Source organism: Rhododendron vialii, chromosome 11a, assembly GCF_030253575.1.
Source record: "Rhododendron vialii isolate Sample 1 chromosome 11a, ASM3025357v1".
Taxonomy (NCBI): domain Eukaryota; kingdom Viridiplantae; phylum Streptophyta; class Magnoliopsida; order Ericales; family Ericaceae; genus Rhododendron; species Rhododendron vialii.
Window position 1 is genome coordinate 4,628,425 of NC_080567.1, and position 16,609 is coordinate 4,645,033.

Below are 16,609 nucleotides of genomic sequence, written 5' to 3' on the forward strand. Positions count from 1 at the left end.
AACAGGCACATTTTTTCATGAGTTGCCTAATCAAATTTTATTCCTGTTATGGTCCCATCCCAAATTGTTGGTGAGGGCCTTTTTCTCATCTCTTTTACAGCATGCCTTGAATAGCAGTATAAGGACTCAAACAAAGGGCTTGCCATGTATGAGAGAAACAAAATTGCGTGAATTGTGGGGAAATAGAACTAAAAGTAGCTTAGGCTATTTCACTATGAAATGAATTCCATTTTTTTGTTTCGTTCAAAAAAGTTAATAGTTCAGATCGAGATTCTGCTTTCAGCTTGAAGGGCATGAACATATTTAAGAAACGAGGAGAGAAAAGAGTGATGAAACTTAACCAATGGACAATCTCATATAGCATGGCTTAGCTAACTAGCTCCGCTAATCTTTTCTGAATAGACACATTTTTTCATGAGTTGCTGAACCAAATTTTATTCCTGTTATGGTCCCATCCCAAATTGTTGATGAGGGCCTTTTTCTCATCTCTTTTACAGCATGCCTTGAGTAGAAGTATAGCGACTCAAACAAAGGGCTTGCCATGTATGAGAGAAACAAAATTGCGTGAATTGTGGGGAAATGGAACTAAAAGTAGCTTAGGCTATTTCACTATGAAATGAATTCCATTTTTCTATTTCTTTCAAAAAAGTTAATAGTTCAGATCGAGATTCTGCTTTCAGCTTGAAGGGCATGAACATATTTAAGAAACGAGAAGAGAAAAGAGTGATGAAACTTAACCAATGGACAATCTCGTATAGCATGCTTAACTAACTAACTCCGCTAATCCTTTCTGAATAAACACATTTTTTCATGAGTTGCTGAACCAAATTCTATTCCTGTTATGGTCCCATTCCAAATTGTTGATGAGGGCCTTTTTCTCATCTCTTTTACAGCATGCCTTGAATTTTTTCTCATCTCTTTTACAACATGCCTTGAATAGCATTATAAGAGCTCTCAAACAAAGGGCTTGCCATGTATGAGAGAAACAAAATTGCGTGAATTGTGGGGAAACAGAACTAAAAGTAGCTTGGGCTATTTCCACCAGGCGCCTATGAAGGAACCAAGTTTCAAAATGTGGCTTACACTTTGCCACTTTAGGACGAAAATGCCTCTGGCTTCCTATACTTGGGGGTTGAATCCGGTACTTCTTTGTTTTGGGCATTTAGGTAATTTTGCTCTTAAAAGTGGTGGGCCATGGCTACTATTTGGGTTATTTACAGATTACTTTAACGGGTTTTCGGACTTTCAATGTTTTCCCTCTGCGTCCTTTTTTTTTAACACTATTTTGTCTTTTAGTGCTGCTGGGCCAGAGGGCTTTATGGTAAATTCGTGTGCCCATGTCACTGTTGCCATGAAAATTTCGGCTAGGATTCAGGAAGATTGTCTCTCAAAATTGAGAAATTTTTCAGTGCCGGGTGGGCAAGGGCCACGTGGTGCCGTGTTCGGCTGTTTTAAAGTGTGAAATGACTAAAATACCCCTCGGCAGTCGAACAGATCTGGACCGTCCAAAATTTCATTGGACGGCCGAGATGGTGCACGAGCACTACGTGGCCGGTGCCCACCCAGCACTGAAAAATTTCTCATCAAAATCAACCAGTGTCTCTCTTTCTCTCTCTCTCAAACGAAATCAGCAATTTTCTTCTCCCTACAATTCGATTTCTTCAATTCCAGCGGCCACGGCAATAAAGATGCTTGATTAGATTGTCGATTGGGCTTGGGTTCTAATCAGTTCATCCAGAGAGAGGGAGAGAAAGAGGAATTCCATTTGGTTTCTCGAAGGAGTGCATGAAGGTTTGGCAGAAATCGGTCGCACGAAGAAATCAAGGCATAAATCGATGGAGGAGAGAGAGAGAGAGAGACGATTCAGGAGTGTCTGAGTTCGGTTAGGGTTTCAGGAGGGAGACAAATACTGGGGTAGGGTTTTTGAGGTCGGACGAACATGGGGCGGGTTGCGTTTAAGAGCTCCGTCGTAGTTCAAGCTTCAAATCTCGAAAGAGAAGAAGTGAATTCGAGCACGGAGGAGTCCGGCCGTGCCTTCACATCTTTGGTCTGCCTCTCAACTCTCTCTCTGCTTTGTTATGCTTACCTGCTAGGGTTTGGTCGGTTGATTCATGTATGCATATGTTCTTGTCTAGGTAGGGTTTGATCATCTTTAACCAGAGAGAGAGAGAGAGAATCAAGTCAGTGCAAACAATCGTTAAATAAAAAGAAATAGCATGCATTTTAAAAATCATTTTTGTTGATATTTTAGGTTGGGTTTTATCCTTCTTATTCTTCTTCTTCTTCTTCTTCTTCTTCTTTTTTTGTGGTATTGTTGGTCCATGAAATTGGTCCCAGATTTGGATTTGTTCCAAATTTTTTCTCTAAAAATCGTATGATTTTTCGCGGTTTGTAGCCTAGAATGAATATCGAACTAATATCTATTCACTTGCAAAAATCCAAGCTAGACGTTAAAGATTTGTGGTTATTTGCCTGCATACCATTGTTCTTGCTCATTCAAATCACTTCTATACAAAGAATTTCTTGATTGTTGTCTCATATACTGTTCTAATATTATTTTCTCTTGGAGATGCCGAGTATTGAGTAAGAAGAGGAATTATCTCCCCCTATCGTGGTACCCGATACCATTTTAATGAATTTAGAAACCGTGAAACAATGAGATGCATAGAAATCCTAATCCTAAAGTCCAACAAACACAAAAAGGAAATTTCAAGAAGAGAATAGAGAATGGGTTAGCAAAAGGGATGAGGCTGGGAGATTTTCCATTGTAGGTCAGGACAATAAGTATGATAATCTTTAGAACTTGTATGTGTGTAATACTGATTCATGAGGTACATGGTTTGGTATCAATGTGAAAGTTACCTCTTACTGTTTTAGAATGTAAATTGGTCGATTACCCAAATACGGGACTCGGGAGATTGGTAAGATTTTTAGTGTATTTGGTAGTCTATTATTTTTGCATGACTTGTAGCCACTTTAGCAAACAAGCACATTGTATCCTTTCAGTTACCTTGAATGGTAGCTCCTAAGATTCATAATAGAGATCAGGAATGTATGGGTTGTATGTCTAAAAGTAAATGATTTCTTTTTTAAATGAGATGATGTAGAAATTAGCATGCAGGTCAATTTTTTGCCTGCTTTGCTATCATTCTTTTCAATTGGTGGAATTTAAAGATAAAAAGCTGGTCCCTGATAAAATGGATCTCCAGGAAGTGTAAAGCAAGTCCCATCTCTCAGGATATTAGTCATGCAACCATTCATTGGTTTTAATTTTGTTTTTCACGTCAAGGAAAAGTAACTTGTAAGACCTAGCTCTTATTTAAACAAAAGAGAAGAAAATAATTTATTGTATTAAAAGTTAGATTTGTTTTTATGTGGGCCTTCTGTGAGATTTCCTTAAATAATGGGAGTTGATAGCAAGATAATGAAAGAGGTATGTGCTGGTGTGCACGTGGACTTCTTAGGGGGTGAGTGTGTGCACGTGGAACTTAATGGTGAGGGTGAGCTGTGAGCCGTGGGATATTTTGCATGATTTTACCTTATATACTCTTTAACACTTCATTTAGAGGGGGAAAAAGTTTCCCTGGTGGGAAATAAAAAAAATTGGGTTAGAGAAGGGGAGGGAGGAATTCAGGAGAGGGGAAAATGGTTTGTTAAAGGGGTTGCAACGCACAGTAGAAAAATGAACGATAAGATGAGAGGAAGAGAGTGAGGTATATTGTACAGGTAAGGGTATGTGGAAAGTGTTTCCACAAAGGGGCCTATAAAGGAACATAGATTCAAGGACAGGCTTACACTTTCGCCAGCTCCGGATGAAAATGCCCCCAAGTCCGGAAACTAGCGGGTTGAATCTACTCCTTTTGGGTTTTGGGCATTTTAGTAATTTCATACTCAAAAGTGGTGGGCCATAGACACCATTTAGGTTATTTACAGATTACTTTAACGGATTTTCGGACTTTTGATGTTTTCCTTCTGTGTCCCGGTTTTTATACATTATTTCGTCCTTTAGTAGTGTTGGGCTTGAGGGCTTTTTGGTAAAATCACATCATTATTATACTATGCATGCGAAAATTTCAGTTGAAATTCAGCCCAGTTTCTCCAATTCAATCAGCCAGTCCATTGTCTTTCCTCCAGTCTATTGTCCAGTTCGCGTTTTTTGGGCTCATTTGAGGCCCAAATTTTTAATCGGAATCATTCATCATGTAGATCTCGTCCAAACAAACTACAATACCAAAAATCAAAGCCCATCGGATATGAATTGATACCTGATCAATACACATGTATTTGATAAAAATGGTATTGGGCACAATGGATATAACCCGTTTTTAGCAAGTTTATATGTTCCGATCAGTTATCAATACATATTCGATGGACTTGATTTTTGTTGTGGTGGCTCGTCTCGACGAAATCTACATGATGAGCGGTTTCAATTATCAACGTGAATCATACCATGAGGAACAAGGATGGAGAAATTATGTGATAGAAAGAGAGTGATGAGTGGGTCAGAGAGACAAATGGTGGTGGCGGTGGTGAGAGAGGGAGGGGCGAAGACTTCGTGCTTTAGGTTCAGATCCAGAAAATCGAGAGAGAGAGAGAGAGAGAAAGAGAGAAGGAGAAGGAGAAGGAGAAGAAGGAGGTGGTATCGCCGGTGATCGGTGGTGGTGTCGGTGGCCGTAGATTTTGATGTAAGGGCAGAGATCGAGAGGTTGCAGAGGCGTCTTCTCCTTGGGGTATTTTGCCTTAATCACCTGCTGCCGTCTTTAAATTACCAAAACTCACCCACGGCGAGCTCACCAATGCCTTGCGCAAGGTAATTATCAGCTGGGGTTTTGTGCAGATTTTCATTTCTAAGGTCTGATTTAATTTTTTATCTACCTGGTTAATATTAGGGATTTTGATTTTATAATTTGCTGGAACCATTGAAGCTGGGGCTATTGGGATCAAGAACGCGCGATAGGGTTTGCTTTGGTTTTTATCTTTTGCAAGTTCATGCTTTTGATTTTTTCATTCAACTTGTGGGAAGATTTTGCTTTTGACATAAGTTGAAATTTTCTGTTTTGCTGCGAAGTGAGTTGTCGTTTATCTATGCTACTAGACTACATGTCCTTGTATTTGCAATTGGAGCCGAAGAAACAGATGAATTTTGTCAAAAATTGGTGTATTCTAATACGGTACTTATTTTGATTCCTTTCTTATGCTTGTGTTTTGCTGTTTGCAGAGGGAAAACCAATCCCTACCGAGCTCAAAAACAAAGAAGCCGAACTACGCCGGGATATCAACCTAGAGGACAAAAACTGCCAGTATGTATCTCTTTTATATGTTGTTTTTGTGCACATATTGAGTTTGATTCACTTGCTTCAATTGGTGAAGATGAAATTTGTTTATGGGGTGTTACGTTAAAGGCTTCATTTGCTTGCTGATAAAATTCAATAAAGAAGGAAATAGTGAATTTGCAGTATTTAATTTGCGTGGGACATGAAAACAAAAGTCTCTGTTATTAAAAGTAGGACATAGAACTATAGAAGTTCTAATCTTTAGTTCCGTCATTGATTCTTGCACCCAAGGGAAGGAGTTTGTTGGGAGCGGTTGTGACACGTGACCTAATACGATGGCAGCACTATTGTTGCAGTAGAGTGGTGCAGATATGTGTCCCCAAAAAAAGCTTTTCCACCCCGTAAAATGGGGTAACCTTCATGAAAAATGGGTTAAAGGTTGCCTATCTGGTATCTGCTACATCTCCCGACCTTGCTGTAAAATGGCTGGCTTGTGCATTGGGTGACACCTTGCCCTGCGTACCCATATCTTAGCTGGTAAAGGAATATACTAGCATGGGTAGTGGTGTGAACTTAGAACTTAGACCCTTGAGCATAAGCTCTGCTTCTTTGATCGACAAAGCCGCCAATTCCTTCAAACTCACCAAATCCTGTGAGTCCTTTTTTATTTGTTTCCTTTTCGGTTATCGATTGGAGTACTTTAGTACTTTAGTCATTTCATTCATGCCATACCATGTTTCTAGGGTAATAAAACTAGAACTCTGACCTCTTAAGGCAGAAGAGTTCAAAATTCAGTTCTCTGTACCAACTTGGAACAATAACTAATTAAGGTGAAATTTTGGTTGATAAACAAGATGGTTTCATTTTTCTGTTTCACCGGGAAGAATTAATTGATGAATGGAAAGACAGTTCCTTCTTTTAAACTTGTTCGTTGTTATTCCTATTTTACAACAAGCAAGTCTATTTTATAGTTTCATGGACCGCTGTGAGCCCGTGATGTCCTTTTTCAGAGGCGCCTATAAAGGAATGCCTTACCAAAGTGTGGCTTACACTTTGGTAGAAACAGACAAAAATGCCCCTGACTTCGTATACTTGGGGGCTGAATCTGGTCCTTCTTAGTTTTAGGCGTTTAGGAAATTTTACGCGTAAAAGTGGGGGGGCCATAGGTACTATTTAGGTTATTTACAAATTACTTTAACGGGTTTTCAGACTTTGATGTTTTCCCTCTGTATCCTTTTTTTACATCCTATTTTGTCCATTAGTGCTGTTGGGTTAGAGGTTTTTTTTTTTGTAAAATCGCCTGCTCAAGACACTGTTTTTGCTACCGGAATTCACGTTTTCTCTCTCTCGCTCTCTCTCTCTCTCTCTCTCTCTCTCTCTCTGTTTTTGGCACGAAAACTTCGCCAGGCAGAAATCGGTGGAGAAGAGAGAGAGAGAGAGAGGAGGAGGGACTCAGAGGTCGGTTAGGGTTTTAGGAGGGAGACGAGTACTGGGGCAGGGTTTTTGAGGTCGGACGAACATAGGGTGGGTTGGGTTTTGGGTTTTCGAACTGGATAAGGACTAAGGAGGAGAAATCTGCTCGTTCCAGCATTGGCGAATACAATCTTGTGATAAGTTTTGCAATATCTTGCTTTGATGCGTCTGTTCTTTCTTAATTTTTGGGGTTTCTTATTAACTCCCTCAGGTACACTTTGTTTTGGGTTACTCTTTGTTTCTCAACCACAACCTCCACGAAATCGTCCAGAATACTGAGCCAATTTGGAAATTGATTTACCCCATTTGAGTTCGCTCTCAACCAATTTAAAGCTGTCTCCAAAGATAGGAATGTACGTGTGTTTATATATATAGGTGTAGGTATCGTGTTTTCCTTGGTCTCGTTTTTTTGTGTTACATATAGTTGCCATTATGTATCGGATACATAGCAAACGAATCCATACTGTGTAATACATGTGTCACTTATCCACATCCATGGATTATAGAAAGCATTAGAAAAGATGATGGCATAATAAACTAGATTTGAGCAATTAAATAAAATACTTAAGTGAAAAGAGAAGTGCACAATAAAGGCTGTGGATTGTTCTACTCTTTCACTGTGAACAGTTGAGACTTACAATGGAAACGCATTGTCTGTGCGGCCCATTAAAAATAAAGAAGTAAACTTGCTTTGAACCCATAGCTAATAGTTAATTGCTGAATTTCAAATCTTGCATCAGAAAACTACGATGTTTCGTGGTTTTCTTTATATTATGTACCAAAGAATGCTTGAATTTTTCTTCACAGACAGACTTAGTCTACCGTTAATGTGTGATTTGTTTGTTATGTGTTTTGTTGTTATCCTTGTATCTAAACTCTATAGCGTACCCTGTATACTTGGTATGTATATGAGCATCGTTGTGCAATTGTGGCATTTCTAACTAATGAGCCACAGTGGTAGGTGGTTTGGTTTGAAGAAAAAAGAGATCACAAAGGGCAATATCATTCTGTATGGGAGTTTTGTAAGAAAGTTCTGTATTTATAGCATTGATATATGTACTTTAACTTTTGCAGGTAATCACAAAAGAGTCTTTTTTGGCTGCACAGTTAAAAGAGAAACATCCTTTTATTTACCTTTTGTGTTGCTGTTGTGAATATATCAGCTTTTTCTTGAAAGATTGAAATTTTAGCTCCTGTGCATTATTTTAGAGGCAAGATTTGCATAGGGTAAAGGATTTGCCGTCTCTGGGAGAATTTCACGCCTGAACTCTACTCATTCATTTTCGCTGGGATGTGGAGAAGTTTGCGGTGCTTGTGGAGAAGTCATAAATAGGAAGATGAGGAAATAACAGGAAGTTCTTTCTTGTTTGATGAAGCGGGTGCAACTGTAGTTGAAAAACATGATCTTGATTCATCTTCGTTTGCCACTGTGGCATGCAATATTTGCATGGAGGATGCACCTGGTACTGTAGTGACAAAAATGGAATGTGGCCACAACTTTTGCAACATCTGTAAGCTTGGTTCTTTTTTCTGTTGGCTTGCTAGCTTTATTACCTTATAGTAGTTATCTAAGGAAGTTTCCGAAACCTTGGACTAGCCTATGGGCCACCTTAATGCACAGGCCCACAGAACTTGCAGATTTTAGATGACGCTTAGGATCCAGTTATTGTATTTATGCTCCTGGTACTGTTCTACCTATTCAATACTTTGGAATTACCTTCCTCGGGAGTTTTTAACTTCTTGTTGGGAAGTGTATTTACTACTAGGTTGTTTAGAAATATAACTTATTGGGGAAAAATCATTTTGAATCTTATAATTTATATTGGGGTTTTTGTTTTTTCTTTCATATATTTGGGTTCTTACTTTTAGGTTGGACGGATCATTTTATTGTGAAGATAAATGAGGGTTAGAGTAAAGCATATTAGGTGCATGGCTCACAAATGTAACATTCTGTGATGAAGCTATTATCAGAAATCTTGTTAGGATGAGACATCCTGATTGAGAGGGGAAATTTGATTGTTTTCTGCTTGAGTTGTGTATTGAGGATAATAAAATGGTTATATGGTGCCCAAGTACTTCCCACTGTGGGAATGCGATTCGTGTTGAAGATGATGAATTTTGCGAGGTTGAATGTTCTTGTGGTTTACAATTCTGTTTCAGTTGCACACTCACCCTATTCGTGTTTGATGCCGGAGCTATGGACCAGGAAGTGTCATGATGAGTCTGAGACAATTAATTGGATTACTGTACATACAATACATTGTCCAAAGTGTCACAAACGAATGGAAAAGGACAATAGCTGCAACTTGGTGAGCTGCATATGTCGGCAAGCATTTTGGTGAGATTTCTTTATGTTTGCATTAGTTTCATTTTAGGGGTTGGTGCTATTTTTGTGAATCACCTGTATCAGAGATTCAGAATCCTATGTTGTTCATAATTGGCTTCCTGATAGTTTATAATGTGAAATAAATGAGCAGCTTTCTTTAGACCTCACCATTGTTATATAAATCGTATTTCTTTTCTAAAGATCCTTGAACTAGCTTTCTTCTTGTGTTTCTTCTTTCTTCTTCTTGTGTTTGATGCAACATTATTTCTTTTTGAAGGAAAAAATCTGGAATTCTTTTGTTCATGGCCATATGAAGAAAGCTTGTGATATTTGTCCTTTGGTGTGGGCGAGAATGTTTTATTCATCGTCGTACTTGTTCGAAGGATGCTTGCAAGCGTGTTCATACTTTGTGTCTGAAGACGAGGGAGCTGTTCTTGCAAGACATGGCTCAAAGACTTGGTTTCTACCTTTGATGATGACGTTGGTTGCGATAGAGATTTGTTCTTTAATTTTGGTTTTTCGGAGATTGGTTCTATTTTAGTCGTGTATCTTTCTCTATAACAAATCTTATATTAGGAAGATAGAAGTCAAGACCTTAATCTTTGGTTTTTGATTAAGGTGATTGGAATCGAGAGTTCTTTGGGTTAGGCTTCCGAGCTGAGTTTTGCCCTACAACATACTAGCTTTCTTATACCATTAATAAATTTCTAATGAACGCACAGCAAAAACTCAAAGTCGACACATTATACTGAGCACGCGATTCGTGCAACGCGCGAATGGTGACACTAGTGCTACTAAAAGAAATCGATCCTCTGACCGTGGCGTTCCCGCGACCGGTGAATCATTCTCTCGGCCGCCACATCTTTCTGCTGGACAGCAAAAATCTCCCCTTTCAAAGGCAAACATTTGAATCTAAGTACCAGCAAAGCATTTTTGGTATCCTGGGCCAGCGACCAATAGAATTTGTGACGGAATATGATTCAAATCTAGCTTTAGGGGCATTTCCAAGCATGCGGAATATCGAGCACCAGCATTAGAGCGAATCAAAAGCCTTGCGAGGACTATCTAAGCTCATGCACTCAATCTAGCCTTGGGAACATCCCATGCATGAGGAATCCACTAGCTAACATCCCGAGCATGTGGGAACTAGCTGCAGAAGCATCTCCAGGCATAAGAAGTGACCGAACACCGACGTTGGAATAACCTTGGCTCTAGCCAACTAATCAAACAGTCCTCGAGGACTATGAATTTCAAGCTCTCACTTGCGAGTCTAGGAATCTCTGGTGCTTTGCTATAAGCTTCATGCCTCAAGTTATTGGAAGATGCTCGTACTTTGGTAGTACACCTCATGTCACAACTGAAAACTGCATATCTCTGAGCCAAAGTGGAAATGGGATAATCAAAACCCTGTAAAAGATAGAAAATCAGTTGGAAGATGGAACTCCATGAAAACGGAGTATCAGACATGTGGAAGATGGAATTGTTGAACAATTGAGGCTCGGACTTCTCTTTGTAAATTCCGAAGATTGGTGGATCTCCAAGCTTTCCTTCTCAACTAATATCTGTAAATGTAAGTGTTTGCACAGTAGAAAACAATATAGAGATAGGGCAAAATTTGTGCGTGGGTTGTGATTGGATTTCCCCTCTTCTGGGTTTTCTTTTATAGGCATATACCCATGTAACGTTACAGGGAAAACTGCTCCCTATTATTTAGATAGTGGGGGTTATCTCACTCACCCATATCTCTCTAACCACCCCTTTTATTTAGGGAGCACATCACATGATATAACCATATCACCCCCATCCACATGCACATCTCTTATTAAGTGGGATACACCTAATAGTGGTTTGACCAAATCAAACTCTTAGCCAACTTGGCCAATCACACCTATTGTATTCTCTTGTGCAAACACACAGAATAATTTCAGGCTCAACCAAAAAGAAACGTTAGCCAATAATAAATAAGGCAAACATAATTTACAATGAGGTATGTAAAATATGGAGGGCTATTTGGCCACTCATTCCAACATCTCCCACTTGGCCAATAGACCGAGATATTTTTAATCACTTTTCACTCCCATGAGATGTACATGTTTTCTAAAATCAACAGATGCAATAGGCTTTGTAAGAGGATCAGCAAGCATCTCTTTAGAAGAGAGATAATCTATAGAAATCTCATTTCTTTGTAGCACATCAACAACATAGTGATATTGCCGATCTATATGTTTTCCCCTTGATCCAATCTCACCATTTTTAATGGTCTGTATAGCAGCTTGGTTATCACACATAATAGCTATTGGCTTGTTAGCTATTTCATTTATTTTCAAATCTTCAAGAAACCTCTTAATCCAAACAGCTTCAGAAGCTGCGCCGCTATATGATATATATTCAGCTTCCATGGTACTTTTAGCCACACATGACTATTTTTTACTAGACCATGAAATTGCACCTCCACCAAGAAGGAATACATAGGCTGAAGTAGACTTACCGTCATCAACATCGCCAGAAAAATCTGCATCTGAATATCCAACAACTTCTAAGTTGTCACCATTACAATGATAAGTCAATTTGTAGTCTTTAGTGCCATGAATGTATCTAAGTATCCTTTTAACAGCTGCCCAATGAGGCTCCCCAGGATTACTTTGATATCTACTTACTACACTGACAGCGTAACTAATATCAGGTCGAGTACACAACATTGCATACATAAGACTACCAACAGCTTGAGCATAAGGCTTGTTTTCCATTTTCATCTTTTCTGCTTCATTAGCTGGGCACATTCTTTTTGATAGAATAGTTTGTTTATGAATAGGTGTATCTAATGGATTAGATCCTTCCATGTTGAATCTTTTGAGAATTTTCTCAAAATATTGTTCTTGAGATAACTTTAATATCCTTGTTTTTCTATCTCTAATTATTTGTATGCCCAATACATAAGACGCTTCACCCATATCTTTCATTTCAAATTGGCTTTTGAGATAATTTTTAATCTCTTCTATTGACACAATATCATTGCCAGCAATCAAAATATCATCTACATACAATGATAAAATCATAAAGCTACTCCCACTGTTCCACTGATATACACAAGGATCATATTCATTTGCAGTAAATCCATACGAAGTTATAGCCTTATCAAAAGTATAGTACCACTGTCTAGATGATTGTTTAAGCCCATATAAAGACTTCTTTAGCTTGTAAACTTTATCTTCATGACCTTCTACAATATACCCTTCAGGTTGTTGCATATAAATGTCTTCTTTTAATTCTCCGTTCAAAAACGCAGTTTTTACATCCATTTGGATGAGTTCCAAATCTAACGATGCCACAATAGCCATTAAAATCCTTATCGAATTGAATTTAGCAACAGGAGAATATGTTTCTTCATAATCTATTCCGGGTTTTTGTGTAAAGCCTTTGGCAACTAATCTAGCCTTATACTTATCGATAGTTCCATCAGACTTGTATTTCTTTTTGAGAATCCATTTGCACCCAATAGCTTTTCTTTCTTTAGGTAAATGCACTAACTCCCAAACGTCATTTTTAATAATGGAATCTAATTCATCTTGAATTGCTTCTACCCATTTCTTTGAATCTCGGGACAACAAGGCCTCTTGAATAGTCGATGGGTCATCAATATTTTCTTCTATCATAAAAGTAAGATAGTCTTTTAACCTTGAGGATGGATTTCTTTCTCTTTGAATGTTTCCAACAGTGTCATGTGGTATAACAGAAGGTTCAGAAATTATTTCTACACTAGGAATTCTAGGCTCATTCAAACTTTCTTTTTCTTTGGAGATCTCAAATAATTCAACCAGGCTACTAGGATTTCTAGTGTCAATTTCTTCTTCCAAAAATCTTGCATCTCTACTTTCCATGACACTAATACTACCATTACTATGATGAACAACAAACCTGTAACCTTTAGAATTTTCAGGATATCCTACAAATGTTCCCTTGATAGTTTTGCTATCTAATTTTCCTCTTTGTTGAGCCGGAACTAATATGTGAGCAGAAGAACCCCATACCTTTAAGTGGTCTAGGCTAGGTTTCCTACCTGTCCATAATTCGTGAGGAGTTCTATTAATCGTTTTAGTAGGAACCAAGTTGAGAAGGTACATAGCAGTTACAATAGCCTCACTCCAAAATTGTGACCCAAGCGAGGAATGACTAAGCATTGATCTAACCATGTCTAATAATGTTCTATTACGACGTTCAGCAACACCATTTTGCTGTGGTGTGTAACTCATTGTGACTTGATGAATAATACCATTATCTTTGAAGAAAACACCAAACCAATCAGATATATATTCTCCACCCCTATCGGATCTCAATATCTTAATATCTCTTCCAAGTTGTTTTTCAACTACTTTTTTAAACTCTTGAAATTTTTCAAATACTTCAGATTTCTTGCGCATCAAATACAAATAACCATACCTAGAATAGTCATCGATGAATGTCACAAAATATTCCATGCCTTTATGAGATTTAATATTTAATGGACCACAAACATCTGAATGTATTATAGCTAGTAATTCATTTGCTTGTTGACCTTTAGGAAATGGTAATCTAGACATTTTTCCGGACAAACATGATTCACAAATAGAAAAATCAATATCAATCTTAGGAATCAGTTCCATATTCATCATTCTTTTCATTTTGTCTTTGTTTATGTGTCCTAATCTCAAATGCCAAATATAAGGATCATCAACATAAAGAGAATCATAACTATGAGTAGAATCAACGGTATAAGCAGAACAACCAGCTAATGCATTATTATTAACATCAGAAACAATGTTCAAACGGTACAGACCATCAACTTTACTACCCCACATCATAATCCTACCATGTTTCCCAATAGAGACTTTTCCGGAACGGAAGCGCACCTCAAAATCCTTCTCATCCAAACGAGGAACTGAGATAAGGTTGCGCCTCAAGGTGGGTGAATACAGAACATCAGTCAAGTAGAGGTTTTTATCGCCAGGTATCATAACCTTCACAGTGCCAATTCCAACAACATCGCAATAACTGTTATTTCCCATGTATATGCGATGATCACCGGCTTTAACCTCTTTCAATTCCACAAAAGATTCTTTATTCTTTGCCACATGGCGAGAGGAAGCAGAATCCACCCACCATGCTCCAACATCAGTATCAGCCAAAAGAGATTCAGATACCACACAGACAATATCTTTGGAGCCTCCAAAATTAGGTTTCCTATTGTTTTTAGGCCCACGACAATCGGCTTGAAAATGTCCAAATTTTCCACAATTAAAGCAAGATCCTTTCTTTTTAAAATTTCCACCATTCTTAAACTGTTTGCCCTTTCCTTTGAAATTCTTAGAATAATTTTTCTGCTGCTGTCCGGACTTTGACGATCTGGAAGAAGAATGAAATTTTTTGTTTTCAAACTGTGGTGGCTCAAAAGTGGCAGCAGGAGCAAGGGTCAAAAATGATTTTGTATTTTTCTTTTTAGCTCTTCTTTCAGCCTCTATACCCAATAAAATAGGTAAATTTTTTACAGTTAAAGTGGTAGAGGAAAAGTTAAGAGCAACAACAGCAGAATCCCAAGAAGGTGGCAAACTTTGCAAAATGGTAGACACTTGCAATCGGTCAGGAAGAGGGTTGTCTAAAGTGGCCAATTCTTTAGCAATGACAAACAACTTGTTGACATGATCAATGACATTTTCATCTTCCTTCATCTCAGTGCCAGTAAACCTTTCCATTAACAATTGAATGTATGTTTCAGATGAAGCACGATAGGCATTACTAATAGCATCAAACATGGTCTTAGCATGCGCATGTTCTTCAAATAAAATTTCGATGTCCGGTTCCATGAAAGTGAGCATTATGTGTCTAGCAGTCTTATCATCTTCAAGAAATTTTTCATACATTCTCCTATTGGCAGCATTAGAATTTTCAGGTGGTGGAGTTGGTACATCGTCGATATCGATCACATATTCAACCTTGTCGTGGAAAAGTATGTGACGGATACGACGCTTCCAAGTTGAGAAATTAGCACCATTCAATTTTTCGGTCTTACTAAGCTCCTGACTAACAGCCCTACTAGCCATGATATGAATTACTAGAGGAAATAGAGAATTAGGAAGGCTGACCGTGAAAGCACGCAAAAATATTACTGTGTACCGAATTCTTTTGTGATACTGATTTTTGCTGAAAACCTTCTTCTCGATTCTTCACCAGTAACTCCCCCTTTTATAAGCTTTGTTGAATAGCCTTCAATTGGTGGGTCAAATAGATGCAAGAATCTGGTGAAGCAAATTTTGGAGCAACGCCAAAATTGGAGTAGAGACAGAAACCCTTGAATGTTGATTTCTTGAAAATAGAAACAGTAAACTGAGCCAAGGAAAAGCTATGCACGGAACAGAGGAAATCTCGTTGCCTCGTCGCTTTGATACCAGTGTTGAACAATTGAGGCTCGGACTTCTCTTCGTAAATTCCGAAGATTGGTGGATCTCCAAGCTTTCCTTCTCAACTAATATCTGTAAATGTAAGTGTTTGCACAGTAGAAAACAATATAGAGATAGGGCAAAATTTGTGCGTGGGTTGTGATTGGATTTCCCCTCTTCTGGGTTTTCTTTTATAGGCATATACCCATGTAACGTTACAGGGAAAACTGCTCCCTATTATTTAGATAGTGGGGGTTATCTCACTCACCCATATCTCTCTAACCACCCCTTTTATTTAGGGAGCACATCACATGATATAACCATATCACCCCCATCCACATGCACATCTCTTATTAAGTGGGATACACCTAATAGTGGTTTGACCAAATCAAACTCTTAGCCAACTTGGCCAATCACACCTATTGTATTCTCTTGTGCAAACACACAGAATAATTTCAGGCTCAACCAAAAAGAAACGTTAGCCAATAATAAATAAGGCAAACATAATTTACAATGAGGTATGTAAAATATGGAGGGCTATTTGGCCACTCATTCCAACAGGAATAATCAAAAATCCTGTGGAGGATGGATTATCATGTGGAAGATGGAATACAATCTGTGGAAGATGGAAATTCAAATATCACGTGGCAAAAGGAAATCCCATGAAAAAGGATTGTCAAATATCAGACGGAGGATGGAACAATTACCCTGTGGAAGATGAAACAATCACACCTGTAAAAGATAGAAGATGGAATTCCCAAAGGTTGTACTTTGGATGCTCGTACCCCAGAGGTACCCCTTTTTATATCTAAGCTTGATGCTGGCCCCGAATCACGACATATCTCTAAGGCTGGAGCTCATTTATCAAAATTTATGAGCAAGGAGGAATATTAGATGGAAGACAGAGGATGAAAATCAAACAAATCAAGACGGAGGATGGAAGATAGAATAATCAAACCTTGATGGTGGATGGAAAATAGAATTGATGGAAGATGAAAATATACCAAAATCTGGCTCTGCGCCATAATAGTGGAAGATGGAACAAATCACCAAGCTACAATCTCATTGAGCTCCGCGCTCATCTATTCTCAAGCTCCGCACTTGAATGCTCAAAGTCCCGCACTTTG

The 16,609-nt window shown here is 38.4% G+C and overlaps 1 long non-coding RNA gene across 2 annotated transcripts; it reads left to right on the forward strand.

Annotated features, from left to right (window-relative positions):
* The first annotated feature begins 1,589 nt into the window (after positions 1 to 1,589).
* LOC131308174 (uncharacterized) lies at positions 1,590 to 9,725 on the forward strand. 2 transcript variants are annotated; one of them, XR_009194363.1, is made up of 5 exons: positions 1,590 to 2,047; positions 5,219 to 5,300; positions 6,958 to 8,257; positions 8,907 to 9,084; positions 9,350 to 9,725. It is a non-coding gene; the product is annotated as an uncharacterized LOC131308174 (long non-coding RNA). The 2 variants fall into 2 exon arrangements; XR_009194362.1 differs by lacking the exon at positions 1,590 to 2,047 and adding an exon at positions 2,328 to 4,810.
* The last annotated feature ends 6,884 nt before the right edge of the window (positions 9,726 to 16,609 follow it).